General features: G+C 36.8%; 1 long non-coding RNA gene across 2 annotated transcripts; it reads right to left on the bottom strand.

The window, feature by feature from the left end:
- Positions 1-874: 874 nt before the first annotated feature.
- On the bottom strand, positions 875-20,721 carry LOC107562855 (uncharacterized). Of its 2 annotated transcripts, XR_001606038.1 has the most exons (4): positions 20,056-20,721; positions 14,349-14,394; positions 2,011-2,214; positions 875-1,252 (listed from the first exon to the last, which is right to left on the bottom strand). It is a non-coding gene; the product is annotated as an uncharacterized lncRNA (long non-coding RNA). The 2 variants fall into 2 exon arrangements; XR_001606037.1 differs by lacking the exon at positions 14,349-14,394.
- Positions 20,722-20,837: the final 116 nt, after the last annotated feature.

The raw sequence follows: 20,837 nt of genomic DNA, 5'->3' as shown, positions 1-20,837 counted from the left end.
CAGCTCCAACCCTAATTAAAACTCACCTGCCTGACCCTAATAAAACCTCACCTGCCTGTAGCTTCCTAGTAACCCTTCAGACCATTATTAGCTTGTTCAGGTGTGTTTGATTAGGGTTGAAGCAAAACTCTGCAGGGCTGCGGCTCTCCAGGACTGACGTTCGCCACCCCCGTACTATATAGTAGGCATGAATATAGTACTATGTCCAAATGCACAGTATTCATAAAACAGTAGGCAAGATACTGAACTGCGTAATCATGTCACTTTACTATCCCATGAGGCCATGGGAGAGGATTTGTGAAGAACAGCTAAGTGATGCAACTGACGCTGGCAGATCACTAGATAAGAGCCTTATTCCTCGGCTGGGATCGTGTAGAGCCCTTTGAAGCTGCATTGAAACTGCAATTTGGACCTTCAACCCATTGATCCCCATTGAAGTCCATTATAAATGGAGAAAAGTCCTGAGATGTTTTCCTAAAAAAAAACGTAATTTCTTTTCGACTGAAGAAAGAAAGACTGACATCTTGGATGACATGGGGTTGAGTAAATTATCAGGAAATATTTATTTATTCTGGAGTGAACTAATCCTTTAACTGACGTGTGAGCGCACACACAAACACACAGATCGGAGATCGCACAGCGCACACACAGAAACATCCAGGAGCACAGAAACTTCTTGTCAAAGCTGACTTTTATTAATAAAATAGCTTCTATACGGAATCACTACTTTATATTTCTCAGCAACAAGGGGGTAAAATCAACTAAAGTAACTAAACTCACAGTTTGTAGAGACAGACACGCTGATGCAGGTCACTCACACGCAACTTTCATCTCTCTCTCAAAATGGCCATATTAGTAGTTTGCATCACTGGATATAGCTGTCAGCCATTTAACATTTCTATCATAAAACAGTTGACTAGTATTAAAATGATTTGCAACTTCAAAAACCTTGTCAAATCTCTTTCAACATTAAACTGATGCTTTGCGCTGGAAGTCACGCTCTGATACTGTGACCAGCCTAAAAATGACACTTTTTGTCATCCTAAAAACAGCGTGCTGCGTAATGGAGTTCAGCAGATCAGTGCAAGACTTTCAGATATTGGGTAGTCTGGCCATTAGTAGTTATTGGGGGGGGGGCTTGTCCTCCTCAATGTCTATGATGGTTACGGTCCTAATCCAAAGGACACTTTACTATCCCATGAGGCCATGGGAGAGGATTTGTGAAGGACAGCAAAGTGACGCAGGTAGATCACTGCAATGACAACATGAGGAATGTAGTACAGCCGGATTACATTCATACAACACAGAACATACTTTTTAACAGTCGTAATTACTTATTCAAAAGAGAGTATGCGATTGCTTTTTGTTTTGTTATTTAGGCCATTAAATTCTGTAGAGCAAAAACACACTTGATGTATTCTTAAAAAATGTACTTGACATGTTCTTTTCATTACACTAAAAAGGTTTTCAAAGTAAAGCAAGCTACCGAGGCGCTAATAACTTCACTTATCCCTCATGAAAAACACATTTTTGATTTTGCTGTGAAACATGACTTGACCTACACTGCAAAATTAATTATTTACATCATGTTCAAACCTCGTTGTTATAATGAGAGGATCCACGAGAGCACAGATCTCTGGCGTTTTGAGTGAATTCTGACTAACTTAACTCTGATTGCCAATTGAGTTCATGCACTCAACAGACATGTCTACAATTTCAGGATCGACTGCGCAGGACTATGAAATAACACATCGAAGAATCAAAGCAGAACGTATTCAATTTGCAAGCTAAAACCAAAAACGCCAATATTTCAAACAGATGAACTTGACATTGTTATTAATCTGAACGGACGTGAGCTAAAAAAAAATGACACTACTGTCTTTCAGAGCCGTTTTACAGCAGAGTCTCCATAGCCTCCATTAACACGTTGTGCTGGAAAGTGTTCCACATTCACTGAATACAGCTGTACAATATCTCTAAAAATGCCATCATCATTGCAGAGGGTCTTACCTTCTGAAGTTTGTATAAAAATCACGGCTAACACAAGCCCATGCACCAAGGGACGTTTCCACAGTGAAGTAGCCATGTTGGTTATTCAAGAGCGTCTCCAGATGCTGGACAATAGTTCAGATTGTAAAGAGGATCTAGACAGTATGCAGGCCACGCAGACATCAGCAATATGCCGCTCTCCACCTTTCACCATTCATGCTCCGTCTGAAAGCACATTAAAGACAAATAATTAGCACTGTGAATTGGGATCACCAAAACAGAAATCATATCGCTTGTACATCAAGTTGTAAAATCTGAAAACACCGAGTAGCTAGGTTTGTAATCAGACCGATGTGTTGGTAATGGGATTGATGGCTCAAAAGAGCTTGTGACTAAACCTCGTAACGCCATCGGATCCTCAGACTCTCAGCGAAACCTCGTAACTCCGATCTCTGCTTATTCACAATGCAAGGATAAATAAAGAACTGATGTTTGAATAAGTACAGCGTTTTCTTTACTCCGGAAACACGGTCTATAAAAGTGAATGTTTTTGTGTGCGTGTGTTTGAAGAGCGAGTTCGAAGAGAAGTTGTAGCTAATATACTGTCCTGTGCATAGCACTTCATCTTTTATACCATGAGATTTTGGCCAAATGTATTCAACAGCAACAAAAAACTGTGCAACCATATAGCTACAATAAACTTTATAACCTGTAAGTTGATGAAAATGCAGCCGTTAATGACGGACAAACACAGATCTCTGGCATTCGCTGGTCAAAAACCTTGTAACTTCATTTGAGCTTGATTTTCATAAAATGTTAATATTATAATGGCACATACAAGTGTCTGATGATCACATAAAGCCACAATACCAGTTTTATATCAAACCTAAAGAGGGAATCCATTTGAATACAACAGTGGCTGTCACAAGCTATCAAATGCAGATTTGCCTGGCTCTAACTGTAAATGAAATGCAACTGGATATTTATTAAAAAAAAAAAATTAAAAAAAAGGAACAAGATCTTCAATACCACCCTGACTTCTTGTTTCAGTTGGAAATGCATCAACACATTGAGAAAAACTGCATTCATCAAGCCACTTCACGAGTGAGCATTAGATGACTGCAAAGATAAAACTACATGTGAAATCTGGGGTCTGAGCAAAATTAAATAGCCAACATCAGTGATACAGAAAAACCTTTATTAGCAGCCAAAAACCAATATGGCTTACAGAAATACTGTGCAGTCCTCACTTTGTCAACCAATTCAACAAAAGCTATTTTTCTTTATGCAAGATGAAAGCAGCCATCTCATATCAAATCAAATGTTTCAAAACATCAGGCTGGGAGAGTGTAAATCGATGTCAATTACAAGCCAGATTTTTGAACAAAAATGTGCACAGATTTGCAAAACTCATAGCCAAAGTACTCGGTTGTTGTGACTCGGTCACCATTTTAAAAGAAAAGGTTGTGTTACTGAAATGCCCTACTGCAGAATCATATCTTATCTGCACATGTTTCAAAAGAAGTTGTCAAGGCTGAATACATTTGATGTAAAAACAGCAATATTGTGAAATATTATTACAGTTTAAAATAGCTGTTTTCTATGTGAATATACGTTAAAAATGTAATTTCTGTGATCAAAGCTGTATTTTCAGCATCATTCCTCCAGTCTTCAGTTGTTTTCTATGGGAATATACGTTAAAAATGTAATTTCTGTGATCAAAGCTGTATTTTCAGCATCATTACTCCAGTCTTCAGTGTCACATGATCTTCAGAAATCAGTATAATATGCTGATCTGCTGCTCAAGAAACATTTCTGATTATTATCAATGTTGAAAACAGATGTGCAGCCCAATATTTTAGTGGAAACTGTGATGCACTACCATTCAAAAGTTTGGGATAAGACTAAAAATAATAATACTTTAACTCAACAATGACGCATTAAATTGAACAAAAGGGACAGAAAGGACATTTTGAACGTTACAAAAGATTTATATATATATTTTTTAAAACTTCTATTTGTCAAAGAATTCTGAAAAAAAAAAAAAAAAAAAAAAGGTTACGTTTCCACAAAAATATTAAGCAGCAAAAATTGTTTTTACATTGATTATAATAAGAAGCATTATTAATAATTAAGCACCAATTATTATTAGAATGATTTGTGAAGGATCATGTGGCACTGAAGACTGGCGTAATGATGCTTTCCATCACAGGATAAATTACATTTTACAATATATTCATATATAAACAGTTTTTTAAATTGGTATTTCTTTTAAGTTATTTTAAAATTGCAGAAGATACTTCATCAACTTACAAACTTACAATGCACTGGCTCAGCATTTATAACGCAGGTAGGAATCCTGTGCAATGGTGCACTTTGAAGAGTGCTTCATCAAAGCTCCTTCATCATCAAGTGCACTGATTATTTTATAATGAACCCAAATATAAACACTGTGCCATATTCACAGCTCTGCTGAAAAGAGACAGAAAAAGTCTGAACAAAACGTTCCATACAGTAGACTAAATTTAATTATGTTTCATAGCACAAAATGTTCTTGCAGATGCATTTAGCATCAGATCAGACATCCGTGTAGAACAAAAACAATTTTGTGCAATGTCACACTTGGCATGCCGAAGCAGTGTGGTTTTAGAAATCAAACGCTTGTACTTAATTAAATGCATTTATTGTTAAATAATTAGCAAGGGCACATTGAACACCGAAAAACAACACCGCAAATTCTGAAGCACCCAGAGAATTGCCAAAAACGAATTCTCTCCTCATCTAAATCACCACAAATGTATGACTTTCTTTCTTCAGATGAACACAAACTGAGATTTTTGGAAAAAATAATCCATCTCTGTTAGTCCATAAAATGCAAGTGCATGGGTTCCTCAAAGTTGACGCTTAAAAAAACCACACAAAATGAATATGATGGTAATCCACGCGATGATGAATCAATGTCTTCTGAAGCAAAATAGGTGTGTGTGAGAAAAATACTATTATTCTAATCTTATTAAACTATAAACCACTACTATAATTATTATTATAATTACTATAACTATAATTATTTATTTTAATTCATATTTAAGAAATTTGAAAATGGATTATAAATATTTTTCACAAATAAATAAATAAATATTTAATAAAAATATAATTAAAATGGAAGTAAACACTGTAACCAACAGGGCACTGAGTATTCTGGGACGTTTGTGTGCATTGGGAATCATATTTTTTCAAATAAAGCCAAAGTAACACTCATTTTACACACAGCACACAGTGAAAATGACATGAATATGACAGTGGGCAAATGCATAAAGCGCAGCATAATTTGAAATCAGTCACGAGTTTAAAGTTTGACGATCACGCGTCTTCCAGTGAAGCTGAACTCTCCTCCGGTCCGTATTCAATTCACACGGACCATAGGACCGACCGTCACAGAACACCTTTAATTTAATTCCTTTGTTTAACAGTTCTATCTGATTATTAGATAGACTTCTACCCATATTAGACAGAACTGGATGACAACAGCGAACAAGAGGGAGAATGTGAGCACTGTGTGCTCAGGCGCTGCCGCAGCCGTTCTCGGCGCCGTCACAGTAAAAGTCCCGCCTCGAACACATCGGCCAAACAGAAAAACTTATCGGCCGATGCCGATATTTGAGAAATGGCAGATATCAGCCGATATATCGGATATATAAAAATCCCTCAGCCTGCTGAGACTGAAGACGCTGATAGACTGGGATAAACATGCTTTATTTCTCTTCATCATCGCGCTCAAACGCTCACACCGCTGAGAAACATGCTCACTGTATGTCTGGAGGCTTAAATCGCAGGAGCCCACCATTCTCATCCCCATAAACACCACTTTGTTTGGCAGATTTCAGACTGGATTTGTTCTGACTTGAAATAAAAGGATTATATAGCTTTAGAGAGCTTTGCGCCATTCCTGACTGAGGCTTGAATTTTTATTTACTTCTCCATGAAGGAGAGATCTGAAATACTAGAAACATGCACAGTGAGACAATATCAAGCATTTGATTCCATACTAGGGATGCACGATATTATCGGAATCGGCCGATGATGAATTTAAAAAAGAAAATGTAAATATCGGCATTGGCCCAATATGAAAAATTATGCTCATATGTCTTGCCGATAAGAGGAATACATTAACTCGCAAGTGCAAGTGATTAGATCAAATCAGCAATTTATTAAAAGAATAGCAAAAAATGAATTTTTAGGGCACTATGAAATACATTTTATTTTTTCTTCAAATTCCACTATTTTTCTTCTATTTTAATTTTTGGGGTTCAATTTTAATGGTTTAATTAAATTTTAATAATCAAACAGCATGTCTAATCAATTGAAGCTTTAAAACATTAACAACTTAATAGTTTATTACTTGTTTATGATAATAAGGCACTATGAAATGTTAAATATTTTTCTTAAATTCTGTGTTGTGTGCTTTAATTTTTCTGGATTTATTATTTAATAAAAATGTATTCATCAAAAGTGGTGGTAATAATACAAAGGCATAGGAAAAATAAAATTTACTCTTAAAATGTAATCAAATGAAAATTAAACCATTCCTTTTATTTTTGGCAGCCTGGAGGACTTGAGATCAAATATGGCTCTGTTTGTGAGTGTGACAATCATCCCAGAGCTACCTGAGAGTTTCTAAGACAGGGAGGAACTGAATGAACGTGGGAAGAAAAGAATGGAAAAGCAAAAGAAAAGGGTGGGCGGGTCAACCAGGATGATTGACAACTAGTGAGTGTCGCTTGACCTCTCAGGGTTCGTCTCCAAGTATTCTTGACAGGCTTAAAGAAGCAGAACATAAAAGAGCTGGAATGTTAATTTATTTTCAATTGCCAGGACCAAGATGGGAGAAAATAAAGAATGCATACATGCAAGCATAGCAAGTGAAACAGGCACAAATGAGATGGAAAGCTGCATCCAAAATTTAGCTCAAACGCAGCTAATTAAAGACATAAAGCTGTATTTTTTTTTTCCAAAGAGGATTATAAAAGTGTCAAAAAGTAACCCAACTGTCATAAGATTCACAAGATAACTTCACATTTGATAGAACACAGATTCTATTCAAGATATTTTTGAAATCCCTTTCTCTATCAATCATGGATTTCTAAAATTAATCACAACTAATTCAAAAGATCAATGTGATTTTGATCAGCATGCCCAACACATTCAGTCACTTGACTGTGGTTTATATAGACAGCTAACAATTACACAGCTTTTATTCATTTATTTATAATGCATTTTTTATTTGTTTGACAGATGGCATTTGCTTTAATTTTTATAAAGAAAAGTCTATACATTTACCCTGATTTATTGTTTGTAGGTTAACCATTTAATAATACCTGGTTTACTGGTTAGAAGAATTTACCAAAAAAATGTGCATCTCTATTTTCCTCAGAATAAAATGTCTCCTTTATGTATTAAAGCTTTTTGTATTTTAACACCCTTGAGTAAAATGAAATATTATTTATGTATAAGCCTACCATAAGTACTCGTTTTAGGTTTTAAGAACAAAAATAGATTAAATATCAGCCTGACATCATTATATTTATGTTGTCAACTAGCCAGCATTAGTCAATAAAAAAAAAGATTAGAGTATTGATCTGCAAGTAAGCAAATGTTTTATTTTATTACAAAAAGCGGTCCTACACAGGGAGAGAAAAAAAATAAAAAATAAGTACAAAAGCGGTCACGGGGCGGCACCCTTTCAAAACGCACCAATATGGTACTAACATGCATCTTTTCCGGTCCTACACAGGGAGAGAAAAAAAATAAATAAATAAGTACAAAAGCTGTCACGGGGCGGCACCCTTTCAAAACGCACCAATATGGTACTAACATGCATCTTTTAGGGGTAAATAAGGCATAGGTACCACCTCACTGACAGCTTCTGTTATTAAAATATCAAAGTTATTGATAGTGTTCAAACAAGTGAAACAATCAAATATGCCATCAATAAATATAGAAGAAAAGATACACTGAAGAAAAATGTCATGACAACACAAACATATTTAAAAACAGATGCCACATGTGGCAAAATAGCTCAAAACTGCGCCTGCTGCAGAGAAATTCTGTTATTTTAACCTCATTTATAGATGTGATCTTTGATGTAGAAATGTGCATACGTCAATATTCAACGGTTTCATACAACGGGCTCAGCAGAGAACCTTTATACAGCAAATAATATACAATAATCAGTACTACATCTCAGCATTAGTAGAGCCATCAGTTGTGCATTTATTACACTCTCAAGCTCTGAAAAGCTCACAGTTCTTTGCTCAGTTTTTGTTCAGACATTATTTGATCATGCTTTGTTGTGTTGGCAAGTAAAAAGGTACCGATTCCATGGCGTTTTTCTACTTTACCACACTAAACAATGCTAATACTGGGTTCAAAAGTGAATGAAAGGAAGAAAATAAACATATAAATAAATCCCCTCCAAAAACACAGCTGGTGAGATGTGAGTGAGGATTGTGGAAGACAAATGAGAGATGTGCATTCCAGTGGAATAACTCATGAAATATTGCTCGGTTCGTGGGAAACTGTGTAAGCAGATCGCGAACAGAACACAAAGCAGACTTAATCCAAATTTATGAGCTGACCCGTCTTATTCAGCACAAATTTAAGTGCTTTCACACTGGTGATATAGCGTTTGGATTCTAACTGTATTGTTTCTTTTGTAATATATATCAAGCATTGCGTTAGCTCAGATGGACCACATTATTCAACCTTGATCTGATGCTTTCCAATCCGCTTTAGACACTTGTTACAGTGGCCCTTTAAATTTACTCTTACTCACTCATACATTATGAATCCCCAGCTCCACTTTAGCAGGTGAACATCAGTGATTTTTGGCAAAGGCATTGAATTGTTTCCAATTGTATTAAGCCATTTGTGTGCAACTATGGAATCTATACAGTACGTGTCTCGCTCTTGTCTTGACGATATATTGAGGTCTTATGAAGTGAAACGATCAGTCGGTGCAAGAAATTGAACATTATTTACAACATTATTACCTGTAATCCGAGCCTCAGACAAATGGGGAAATGTGATTCTTTTTGGCGAACTGGTTCTTTCGGAGAGTTCGTTTCAATGAACTGGTTCAAATAACAGATTCACCAGTTCGTTTACGCAATCATCGCAACGCACGCAACGACATCACGCATACACAATATTATTAAAGCACCCAATAATGATGTGAAACATGGATGTTTTACATGTCCATAGCATATAAAGTGAATAAATTAATTTTAATCAACCCACCTTTTTACATAACCCATGACAAACCATAAAAAGTGGTTCGAGTCTAAACTATTTCTAGAACCGTTTATATGCCGGTATTTTGGCTTGTTTCCAATTCGAGTGACTGTCAGGCATCCAAAAGAGACTTTTAATTGAGTAACTTGTAGATCTGTGCTGCTTGAGCCCCGAACTGATTCAGACTGTTCAGTCCGATGAACCGGTTCAAAAGAATGATTCGTTCGGGATTCATCACTCTGGACCGTTTGCCTGAGGCTCTGGAGGTAATAATGTTGTAAATAATATTTAGTTTCTTACACAGAGAGATCGTTCTGCTTCATAAGACCTCAATATATATATGTTCAGGAGTCACGGGTATTCATTTTGTGTTGTCCGATATGTTTTTTTTGACTCTCACAGTGACGGTAGCCATTGACTTGCATTTTCTGAATCACCAAGGAGCACGGTTTTAGCTAAAAATCTTCTTTACGGTTCTACTGAAGAAAAACAGTCACCTCTTGGATGGCCTGAGGCTGAGTAAATTAACAGCAAATCTTCAGTTTTGGGTGAACCATCCCTTTAACAAACTAAGAATGATAAATGCTTTAGAAGCTTTCGCTAGTTCATGATAACTAATGTTGACAAAAAAAAACCTCTTTGTAAAGTGTAACCAAAACTTTCTTAACATCCATCTTTCTTAACATGAATAAGCAATGCATTACATTTCACACTAATAATGAAGACACTACTCTTTCAAATGTACTTCAGTTACTTTGCTCTTTTACCAATGTTCCGTTCATAAATGCCAAAGAAAAGCATAACAAAAGTGCAGTCACCACAACTTCACTAGATTTATATCTATTGAGTTGAAATTCAAAAAGAAAGAAAATAACTTTCATGACAAATGGACAAAAGAAAAGCCTCTGCTGGATGGCAAGACTCGAATTCATTTTCTGCTCCCAATCCTCCACTCCTGCTTTTCCCTCTTCTGTCCCCCAGAACACAATTCCTTCTTGTATCCGTGCAGCTTCCCTTAGTTACCGCAGAAAGAACAAGGCAATGCTGCGGGTCCCAGTCAAAAACAAATTATTAAATATTTCACAGTCATTATTAGTGTTTTCCAAGATAACTATTTGGTTGTTAGCATAGCCTGTGACAGCTCAGGAAAAGAGCATTATAACCAGCCTTAGGTGAAGAGGACAAGATGGGAACAAGGTTTGTGTTTTGAGAAAAAAAATAAAAATAAAAAAGGAAGCGATCAGCACTATTCATCTTTAGACTTTAGAGCAGATCCATTTGTTTAGTCGGGCTGCACAATGAATCGCATTTTAATCGCGATTTCTGCTTCTCTCGATTTACTAAGCTTAATAATTGTCTGCGATGTTTGCCTGTTGGTTATTTATATTGAAAACGCTTCATTTTAATTTGGCATTTGCATTATCTTGCATTGGGTACAAGCCTCCACAAGCTTTCATGGTAGATGTCAAGAGTTCAAATCCTCCAATCAGAGCTTTTCTCTTAAACAGACACATTTTTTTGCCCAGTGGTTTACTTAATCTTCCCAACCTGGCAACCATGCGCTTTCTCTACACTACAGAAAAGTAGAGCTGAGCTGAAAACTCTAACATTTAGTATAGTTCATTATTTCCTAAGATACCCATGAGTGTGACCAAGACTGATTAAATTAACTTGCAAAGTAATAAAAATGTCTGACTTAAGGTTTTTCAACTGAAGAGTGGCACGGTGAACCCAACCCAAGTACCTGCCGCTTCAAGAGCTTTTTCTGCTTCAGCAATACAAGATGATGATGTGTTTTCTGGAGAGAAAAAAAAAAAAAAACACAGAACAGCTAAATGGGAAAAAAAACTGCCTAGGAGACCTTTTAATTAATCTCGCTTCGTAAGTGTGTAAAATAGCATAAAAATGTGTTAATATGGCATGTAGCAATGCTAAAAGCTGATATGGATTTTTTGATTGCCGATATCTGTGGCCGATACATATGATATCCTACTATTTAATTTACAAATAGTTAAAATACATGCATAACAATTGCTGAAATAAAATTTATATTTATTTTACATAATATATTTACAAAAATTATAAAAATTTAAAATGAAGAGATTTTTTTTAGATGCAACTTTTTGATTCCGTAATTCTATTATAGAATTAGAGAAATTCACAAGTTGAGATTAAAAAAAATAATAATAAAAAGGAAGCATAAAAGTTTCGCTTCCATTATCGGCCGATGCCGATAACTACAAAATGCCAAATATCGGCCGATATATCGGCCTTTGCAGTGTCAGTCGACAACCAATAATAGGTGGCAGTGATAAAGCACACAACCTATATTTTAAACCAATTTTATAATGCATACAACAACAAAAAAGCTTCCTGAGGGATGTTTAAAGCAGTTTTACAAAAATAGGGGGGGGGGGAAGCGTAAATGTATTAATTTGTTCTCAACATCTTGACAGTTAATGAAGGTCTTTAAAACATCACAACACACAAAACAAGAAATACTCCTCGCCTGCAACAGTAAATAATGGAAGTGACCCTATAAGCCCACATTTATTTGGGGGGGGGGGGGGGGGGGGGGGGGCTGTGCATGTATGAATTACCACTGTTTTGCCGCGTTTCTTTATTAACAGTGAAGCTGTAGCTTTAATTGCTTTAGAAACGATGATGTTTCCAGCTCCTTGTTGAGAAAGATAATGTAGCTCTTCAGCGATTAAGCAATTTTATTGATAAAATTGTGGGGAAACGCTGTCTAAACCGGTCTAAACGCGAAAAAGAATGTCTTAGATTTGTGCAGTGATAACCTACTGGCAATGGGGGACAAAAAAATAAGAGTTTTTTTTTTTCACAGCAAATGAACATTTGTTACTTTTTAAAGGCTACCCGTTTTTGTTATGTATTAATTTGACATTATAAATGCCAATAAAATGTGCTGTCTGTACTTATAATGCAGAAATTGTTTTTCAATTCCATGCATGTTAAATGTTACTGTATACGACCACAAGTGTTAAACAAATCTCTGGCTGCAGTGCAACAAAACTCAATGTATAATTTTTATGACTTTCACCATTAACAAATAGCTCAAAGATTTGAGCACTCTTAAGAGCTCCTGATTTCCATAATTAAAACCCTGAGCAATCAGCAACCATGCTCCTGCTCGCCTGGATGATCAACACACTCGCTTTAGCATCGCATCTATAGCAGGACGGTCATGCCTCTTTATTCACACGCCTGTTTAAAATGGAACGAATCAGTGCCAATCAAGAGGGAGGGAAAGAATTAAACACCACAGCCATGTGGCTTTCTGCATCTGTTCATGTTCACATCCATAAAGAAATAGAGGGCACCTTTGATTTCATCATCAATTTAGGGAAATGGAAAAGCATAAGGGGCAAATATCTGGGGGCGGGGGGTGGTTGGGGGGGAAGTTGCAATGAAAACATTAAATGCAGCTAATTTTGTTCAACACTCTCAGGAAAAAAAAATAAATAAAATAAAAAGTACAAAAGCGGTCACTCGGAGGGTACACTTTTGTACCTTTTTACCCCTAAGGGGTGTATATAGAATATAGACGGTAGCCATTGACTTCCATAGTATGGGGGGAAAAAAATACACAGGACACATCAACTGTTTGGTTTCCAACATTCTTCAAAATATCTTCTTTTGTGTTCAACAGAAGAAAGAAACTCACACAGGTTTGAACAACTAGGGTCAGCAAATGATGACAATTTTCATTCTTGGGTGAACCGTCCCTTTAAAGGTAAATGAATATCCTGATAAATATCAATATATAGTATGATATGGCGAGAAAAAAAATTGGCCATAGAGCCCAGCCCTACTTGTACTTCAAGACAGCTGACTCTAGTACTATCTTGACCAACACACACACAATATATGCAACATTCCCTGCCAATATCTGCGTGCACTTCCTCTCAGCTAAAACAATCAAATTAATTAGAAATTCCCACAGAGGAGCACAAATATATGATCTCGTTAGCCTCTGAAGAGCCTGTGGTCTCGATGTATGTTAATGCAGACGTTTCTTCTGGTGCAGGAGCCCGGGGCCGCCGGAGAGTCTCACAGGTCAATGCTAGTCCCTGATAGATGGAGCTACAAGACCTTTAACCATTCATCAGCCTGCTATCCACCGCTCCAACACAGCACTTCATACAGAACAGAAGGCCTCTCGCTGCCATCCATCACTCACACCTGTGTGTTTAAAACACTCTTCTCTCAAACGCTGCTAATGTGTCCCGTTCACCAACACTTACATTAGGTGTGCAACACAGCTGCTAACACTTCACTTAACATGCACAGTGTCTTTGTGCATGACTTTAAATGTCAGGATTATGATGGAGAAAAAGGGTGCGGTTGCGAAGCTTGGTTTTACGCTTGCATTTCTCTGTAATCCACCAAGCTCATTTCACTAACATGGTTTATTAGGATTCACAGATATTTGTATGAACCGTCGCTTTAGCACCACTGAAGCGTACAAAGTTAACATAGTAACGGCATGTAACAAAGGGTTTTATGCATGCACAGCTTCAGAAACATACACACATGTACAAATTCCATTTAGGTTTATTGTACTGTACTGATAATAAATGAGATTAAAGATGACTAATGAGACAATCTAAGTTTTATTGTGTTATTCCAGGACCTACCTTTTTTTTTTACCAGCCATGAAACTATGTGCGTTGTTTCATAAAAAAAATATCATAAAAATAAAAACAGGCAGATCTTTTTTGCAATAATTAGTTAATCAATTTTATTATAAAAAATTTAAATCAATAAATATCACTAACACTACTGAACTACAAAATATTTAATAACAAATAATTTAAAGTTTGTAGAATTACATTTACTGCGATCGAGACACATGTGCAAAAAAATTGCACATGAACAGCTCATGTGAAAAGATCACAGTGCAGTACATATTTATATCACATCATATATAATAATAACACTAAACCATATCATCTCAAGAACTGTTAGAATTGATTTTTAAAAGTTACCGGCCAACTGGCGAGTAACACGGTTTCATTTACTCACCCACGCTGATTTTTACTCACATTTGGTGCTTGGCAGGTGTTAATTTTAGTCCCTGCATCCATCCATCTAGAGCACAAATGACTTTCATTAAAAGTCCCATCCAAATTTCATTTAGAGATACATGTGCCATTCAAAGTCTCACATTTCCATTCAGTGTCTTTCCAAAAAAGTCCAAACAAGTGTATTATTTTCAATTCCAGCGTCACCAAAATCACGTCAACTCTTCTCAACGTCTGGTCTTATACTTGTCTAAAATTGCACAAACTATGGAGCGGACCTAACTTACATTTCACTACTGGTTATGTACCATATATATATATATATATATATATAACTGAGTATGTGACAAATAAAAAAAATCTTGAATGAATCTAGAATTAAAGCACTGAACAAAAACATTCATGCACACTCATCGTCTGACAGTCATCTGTGCAGCGAGCATTTCTGCCATCTCTTTTCACACAGATTATCTGCTGAGAAACACTTCTACAGGAACATGCACTTTTTCCTCTCCAACATTTTAGCCTTCATTAGTGAATCGATGAGTGACGATGGCCATGCAAGCGGTTTGTGTTTTCAGAGGAATCTGTGGCATTCCAGCACACCTCACCAGCTGAACACAGCGACAGGAACGCAGCGGACACTAGCGCGCCTTCTTTTTTGTAAGAAATCTGACCTGTAGAGATTTGTTCTGCCTCTTGGAATACAAAGCAGTCTAATAATCAAGACGAGAGGGTTTTGACAGAGCTGTCTTTGAAAACTCTATTTTAATTGCCTTTGTTCACAAAATAAAAGTTGTTAGATGATCAATAGTTCTCATCATTGTCACTCAAAAAGCTCTGGGTTTTTCAGCTCCTTACAAAAAAGACTCTTACAATTTTTTTTTTTTTATGAAAGTTACAAGATTGCAAAAGTATTTGCACAAGCAAAGTAAGATTTGTGAAGATCTGCAGAAGCTATTGGTAGGTGTATATTTTCATTCACAGTATGCATTGGTAAATGCAAAGTAAGCTTTCATGCTCCCTTTGGTTATTTAGCTATATTATGAATTCATTTTTCTGCAGAAAGTGACTTGAACTTGCATGGATAAAAACGCTGGCACATACAAACACACCATTACAACTTGGCTTTTCTTTACCTTTTTTTATTTCCTTTATAGACTTCTCGTGGAGGTCAAAGCACTTTGGCTACTGATATTCTCTATAATGTCTATTCCTGACATAAGTATGGATTAATTCTCATATCCTTTAATTTGTAAATATTACATTTTTATTTCACGTCATCTGCTTAAACCTAATGGGAAAATATTGCTATATTTTTGTACATTTTCAAAAGCATTAAATTGTAATATACATCCAAAATAGGGATAAGACAGTCTGAACTCATACACTTTCTTTAAGTTATGTTCACATTTCAGTATGTTTTGTCGTTTTCAGAACGGTTGCTTGTTGCATTAAAATGTATCGACATATCAGCTATTACACAGCAGATTAAACACTCAACATGCACTATAATAAAAACAAGCATGTTATAAAACTCAAGATTTTGTACATACATCTCTATAAACAAATCTTTAAAAGTATTTGTGATAAAAATTGTAAAAGTTTTTCTGGGTCCGTCATTTACAGAATACACCACAAGATTAATGCATACAGTTCTGGTTTCGTTTGCAATTTGCTCTCTAATATACTTCCTAATGTGTACGGATTAACCAGAACTGTAATTTTAGTGCATTAAAGAAAAAGTAGTTAGTCATACATACTACGTACTAGTATTAGCAACTACACTCTGGAAAGAAGGTACAAAAGCTGTCACTGAGGTGGTATCCTTTTTAAATGGTACAAATTTGTACCTTATTTAACGCTAAATGTTGCATATCGGTTCCTTAAAGGTACATAGCATCTTTTGAAAAGGCCAATCGCCCCAGTGACAGCGTTTGTACCTTGCCTTCTGAGAGTGAACCATAAAAATCACATTTTAGAATTATTTTTATTTTGACAGCACATAATAGCGGCAGCTTTTAAGTTTAAGCAGTAACGCGAGAAAGACACAAGACTTTCTAGGACGGCAGAAATAAGATACACAAAGCACTTGAGCATCATTTTTGTGGGAACTTTAGCAAACTAGAGATCAGTCTCCATGCATTCATCGACTAGACTTGTGACTTTAAGGAGTGAAACAAATTCAAAAAGCGCTGTGGGGAAACTGTTAATTACTTCAGCGCAGTCAAAGGTTGCTGTGAACACATGTACGAGGACAGGACTCACAGACATGTGGCAAGTTAGGTCAAGAAATCCTCACTCACACGTTTGTCAGCTCATAACCCTAATGATTGTAAACTAATGATCTATGTACGTAATATGAGAAGCATTAAAAAATTATCAACATTCCATATGCATGAAGTGCATCAACTGAATTTTTCCAGATGCATCGTTCCTCATTGCAGACGGCTCCATACCATTTTTTTCTCCACCAGCTCCGAGTACTAACCTCTTCTGCCTTTCGCCCCAAGTTCTTGAGCCATTATTGCTTTCGACAGACAAAGTCTTTTGGCGGATGGAGTCGGTGAATAGCGGTTAAAGAAACCAGTGGTGTAATACGATATAGCTGAATGCTCTTTGCAATGCAGTTTTCTTCTGAATGTCCATGTTCAAAGCATTGGCTTTCTTTAGCATTATTTTGACAGTGCAGTGGGATGGGATCAAGAAAAGGACCACAAGCAGAGACTTGAACAAAATGCAAAGTGTGGGAGAAACACCCCACAATGTTATCGACTCCGACAACAGCTTTCTTTCAGAGTGTGAAACTACATTCAATGCGTGCCACAACTCATTACGTGTGTTACAGAGCATGATCAAGATCAAAACATCTAATCAATAGTCTAATCATCCCGGTGGACTGCCGAAAGGGAATCAATTAGGTCAACTCCTGCGATTAAAACAGTCTATATTGATAAAACCGTACACATTTCTCAGATCACTGTTGTCTCCTTGGTAACCAAAGTTTCCACCAACAACTGTCAAATCATACAGGATTTCTTTTAATAAAAGTGTAAGAATCTTCAACAATCAGTCATTTCGTTTCTTTTTGGATGACAGTAATGTCTAATAGCAAATGGTATACTGCCTGATTGCTTTTATCACTGCAAAATGTGCTAAAGACAACTATAAGGCATGAAGATCTTATAAACATTAGCATCTTGAGTTTCTGCGAAGCTGCTTTGAAATGATGTGCATTGTGAAAGGTGCTAAACAAATACATTTGAGCTGACTATACTGATGAAAAGTGTGGTTACGGTCTAACCTGTACCTGTAACAGCTCTACGAGCAGTGTTGGGGAAAGTTACTTTTAAAAGTAATGCATTATAATATTGCGTTACTCCATAAAAAAAAGTTACTTAGTTACTTTTTATGGAAAGTATTGCGTTACGTTACTTTTGCGTTACTTTTTAAATATGGACAGGGCTTGCTTGTTTGTTTTTTTATTACAAAAAAAAAAATTATATTTTTGGCAAATATAAAAGCCTTTTCACACCAAAAGTGAAATGAATAAGCCTCAGGCTGAAGGGAAAGTAAATGTACGTCCGTACAGTAGAATGCAGAAGAAGACATTTCAACACACTTCAGCAATAAAAAAAAAGACACAAATGTGTGTCTAGAGTAATTTGTGCTTATTAGTACGGTTGAACTGGATCATCGAAGGTCAGAAGCAAAGACATTGGTTAATAGAATGGGATTAAATACATAAAATATATTTGTGTTGTTTAACATTTAATTATTGCAGGTTTGCGTCATATTCTGAGTTCCATTATTTTTATTAATTTTGAGGAATACTGAATATGTGTTGTTGTTTTTTGTGAGTGAGATGAATTAATGCATATTCATATTTATTTTAGAACTACACTAGCATCTTCTGATTTCTCTCAGCATGAGGACAGGAGAGCTGTCAGTCAATAAATTGGGAAAAAAAAAAGTAACTTGCGTTATTTATTTGAAAAAGTAACTCAGATATTCTCTTGTAAATTAAAAAGTAATGCGTTACTTTACTAGTTACTTGAAAAAATCTGGGTAGTAACCCAACCGCTGGGTCAAAACAACCCACTTGCTGGGTTTGTCCCTATTTTACCCAGCACTGGTTTGTATGTAACCCAGCATTTTTAGAGTGTAGACGCCAATAAAGAACCGGTCTTTGTTTTTTTTAAAGTGTAGTATAAATGGCAAAACGCTTACATTTCTAAGATCTAAGACTAACTGTGCGCCTCAGTTTAGCCATACTTTGAGAGTGGGTGGTGGTGGTGGTGATGCTGGTTCAAGTCTTTAGCAAGCACTTTGTTATGTAAATGCACGCTTGGAAACGAAGCGCTAGAAATCACAGACAGTTGATGTGAGCTGAGATGGCACTTCCTCTAAAGACATGCACAACAAATGGAGCGCGCCACAACTGCGCATTTGTTCATGTGAGTTCACTCTCTGCATTCAAATGAACTAAACAATGACTCATAATACAGATATGAGGCTGAACATTTCATACATTTCAAACGTAAACTGCAGGGGTTTCCATGCGGATGAGTCCTTTATTTATTTATATATCTTTAGGTTATCTGCATACTTGCCAAATTAGGTAGGCTAATTAAAGTCAAATGCATTCAGTTTTTTTTTTTATTGTTTGTGCTCATGTGTCACATCATGTTGTACATGAGAGCTTGCTTTCAGGTTTATTTAGCTGTGCTCTATTGTACTGTTTTTGAACGTCCTCTGTGAACACCTAATCCGAATTCAAATGTGACAACTGTGTTGCTGTTTAAGATCCAAACTGAAGCTTGCATAAGTATTTTTTTAAGTTACGTAATATATCGAGGCAAAATGTGAAAATGCTTCGTTTCCATTACAAATCTTTGCATTTGATTGTGTTATTGCCTGTATGTGGCAAACAGCAGAAGATACACCATCAAATGCTCTGCATAGATTCAAATGACAAACGCGAGCTCCATGAGTGTGTTTCTCAGGAGATAACTGTGACATGAGCAGCTCATAGCATGGTTAATAATGCATGTGCAGTAAAATGATCTTAATTTAGCTGCAGTGCATCGACCTTCAAAAGGCAAACAAAATCAACTGAAATTTATTTTGTGCAATTTTATTGAAAAAGGGCTTGTCCCAAAATAGCATACTACAATATTTTATTTATTTCAATATATAAATAAAATATTGTAATATGCCAAATCACACACACACATATTGTGAGTCACAAAAGCCAGAATGGAAAATTAAAGTGGGCTTTTAGCTATAGTTTGCGATACTATTCTGTGCTATGCTAGTGTTTTTGCCCCATAAATTTTCATTGTATTGCACTGGTCTCTGCATTTGTCCTATAGAGATAACTGCACGACAGATAAGCATGATGTATTGCCCCCTACCGAAATCCCATCTGGCCTTCATCCTGTTCTTTTCAAAGAAAAAAAAAAAAAAAAAGTATTTCAAAGATAAACTGCCCCGTTTTTACATTACTGAAAACAATGCACGCACAATTAGGCGACCCTGCATGCTTTCAACCCTTTAATTACATCTTCAAAAAGTACTAAGTGAGATCTTGATCCTCCTGTCCCAGTGTTTTAACACCCGAGTCTGTGGATGTGTAGAAATGCAAAAGAGAGAGGGGGAAAAAAACCACGGTATTCAGACGCGTAGTGCGTAAAATGTCGATATGGATAGTGTGAATGATACTCACAGATTGAGGAACAGTCCCAGCAGATCTACTGACGCAATAAAAAGCGAGGGTTTCTAAGTCACCTCTAAATCAGCGCACAAAGACTTTCATCGCGCGCTCAGGTAGATCGCAGATCCGCGCAGTCCACAAACCCACATTAGGCCTACGAATATGGAAAGCTGAGAAAAGCGAGCACCCAGGGCACATTAAAAAGGAGCATTTCGTCGTTTCCAACAGCTGGGGTTGTCCCGCTCCATGCAACACTCGGTTTCGGGCAGAGCGCAATGAATGCGCGTTTAAATCAGAGTCCCGCGCCTCTTCGTCGCCGCGATGGCCCGACCCGTTTACCTCTGAGCGCCCGTTTGCGGGACCGGGACGGGACTTTCCGCACACTCAGTCGTTTTCAAAAAACTTGAGTGCAATTCCACTCGTTTCGTATTACTGCGGGAAGTGAAGCTCGATCCAGGAGCAGAAAGACGGCTTGCGCGTCGAGCCGGCTGCGTGTCTCACTGCAGAGGCGCGCTGGAAAACACGCGCTGGGGTTCAACGCGGAGCGGAGCGGCACCTGGCCTACAAAGTCAAACCCATGCAAGGGGCCATAAACCTCAAGGAAGCCTCTCTTCTCAACAACTGTTCAAACACTGCCAAAAGTTTGCCTTGGGACGCTGATATAAACGCGTACTTCCTCCAAAGCACTGCTCTGCGTTCTGAGCCTTGTCCAGATACTTTATATACAGTGCTGCTTAGTTAGGTTACACATTGTAATCCGTTACTGATTACTAATTGTAGTTTGTAACGTGATC

The sequence above is a fragment of the Sinocyclocheilus grahami genome, unplaced genomic scaffold (assembly GCF_001515645.1).
Source record: "Sinocyclocheilus grahami isolate Dianchi unplaced genomic scaffold, SAMN03320097.WGS_v1.1 scaffold844.1, whole genome shotgun sequence".
Taxonomy (NCBI): domain Eukaryota; kingdom Metazoa; phylum Chordata; class Actinopteri; order Cypriniformes; family Cyprinidae; genus Sinocyclocheilus; species Sinocyclocheilus grahami.
This window is presented reverse-complemented; position numbering and strand designations above follow the sequence as displayed.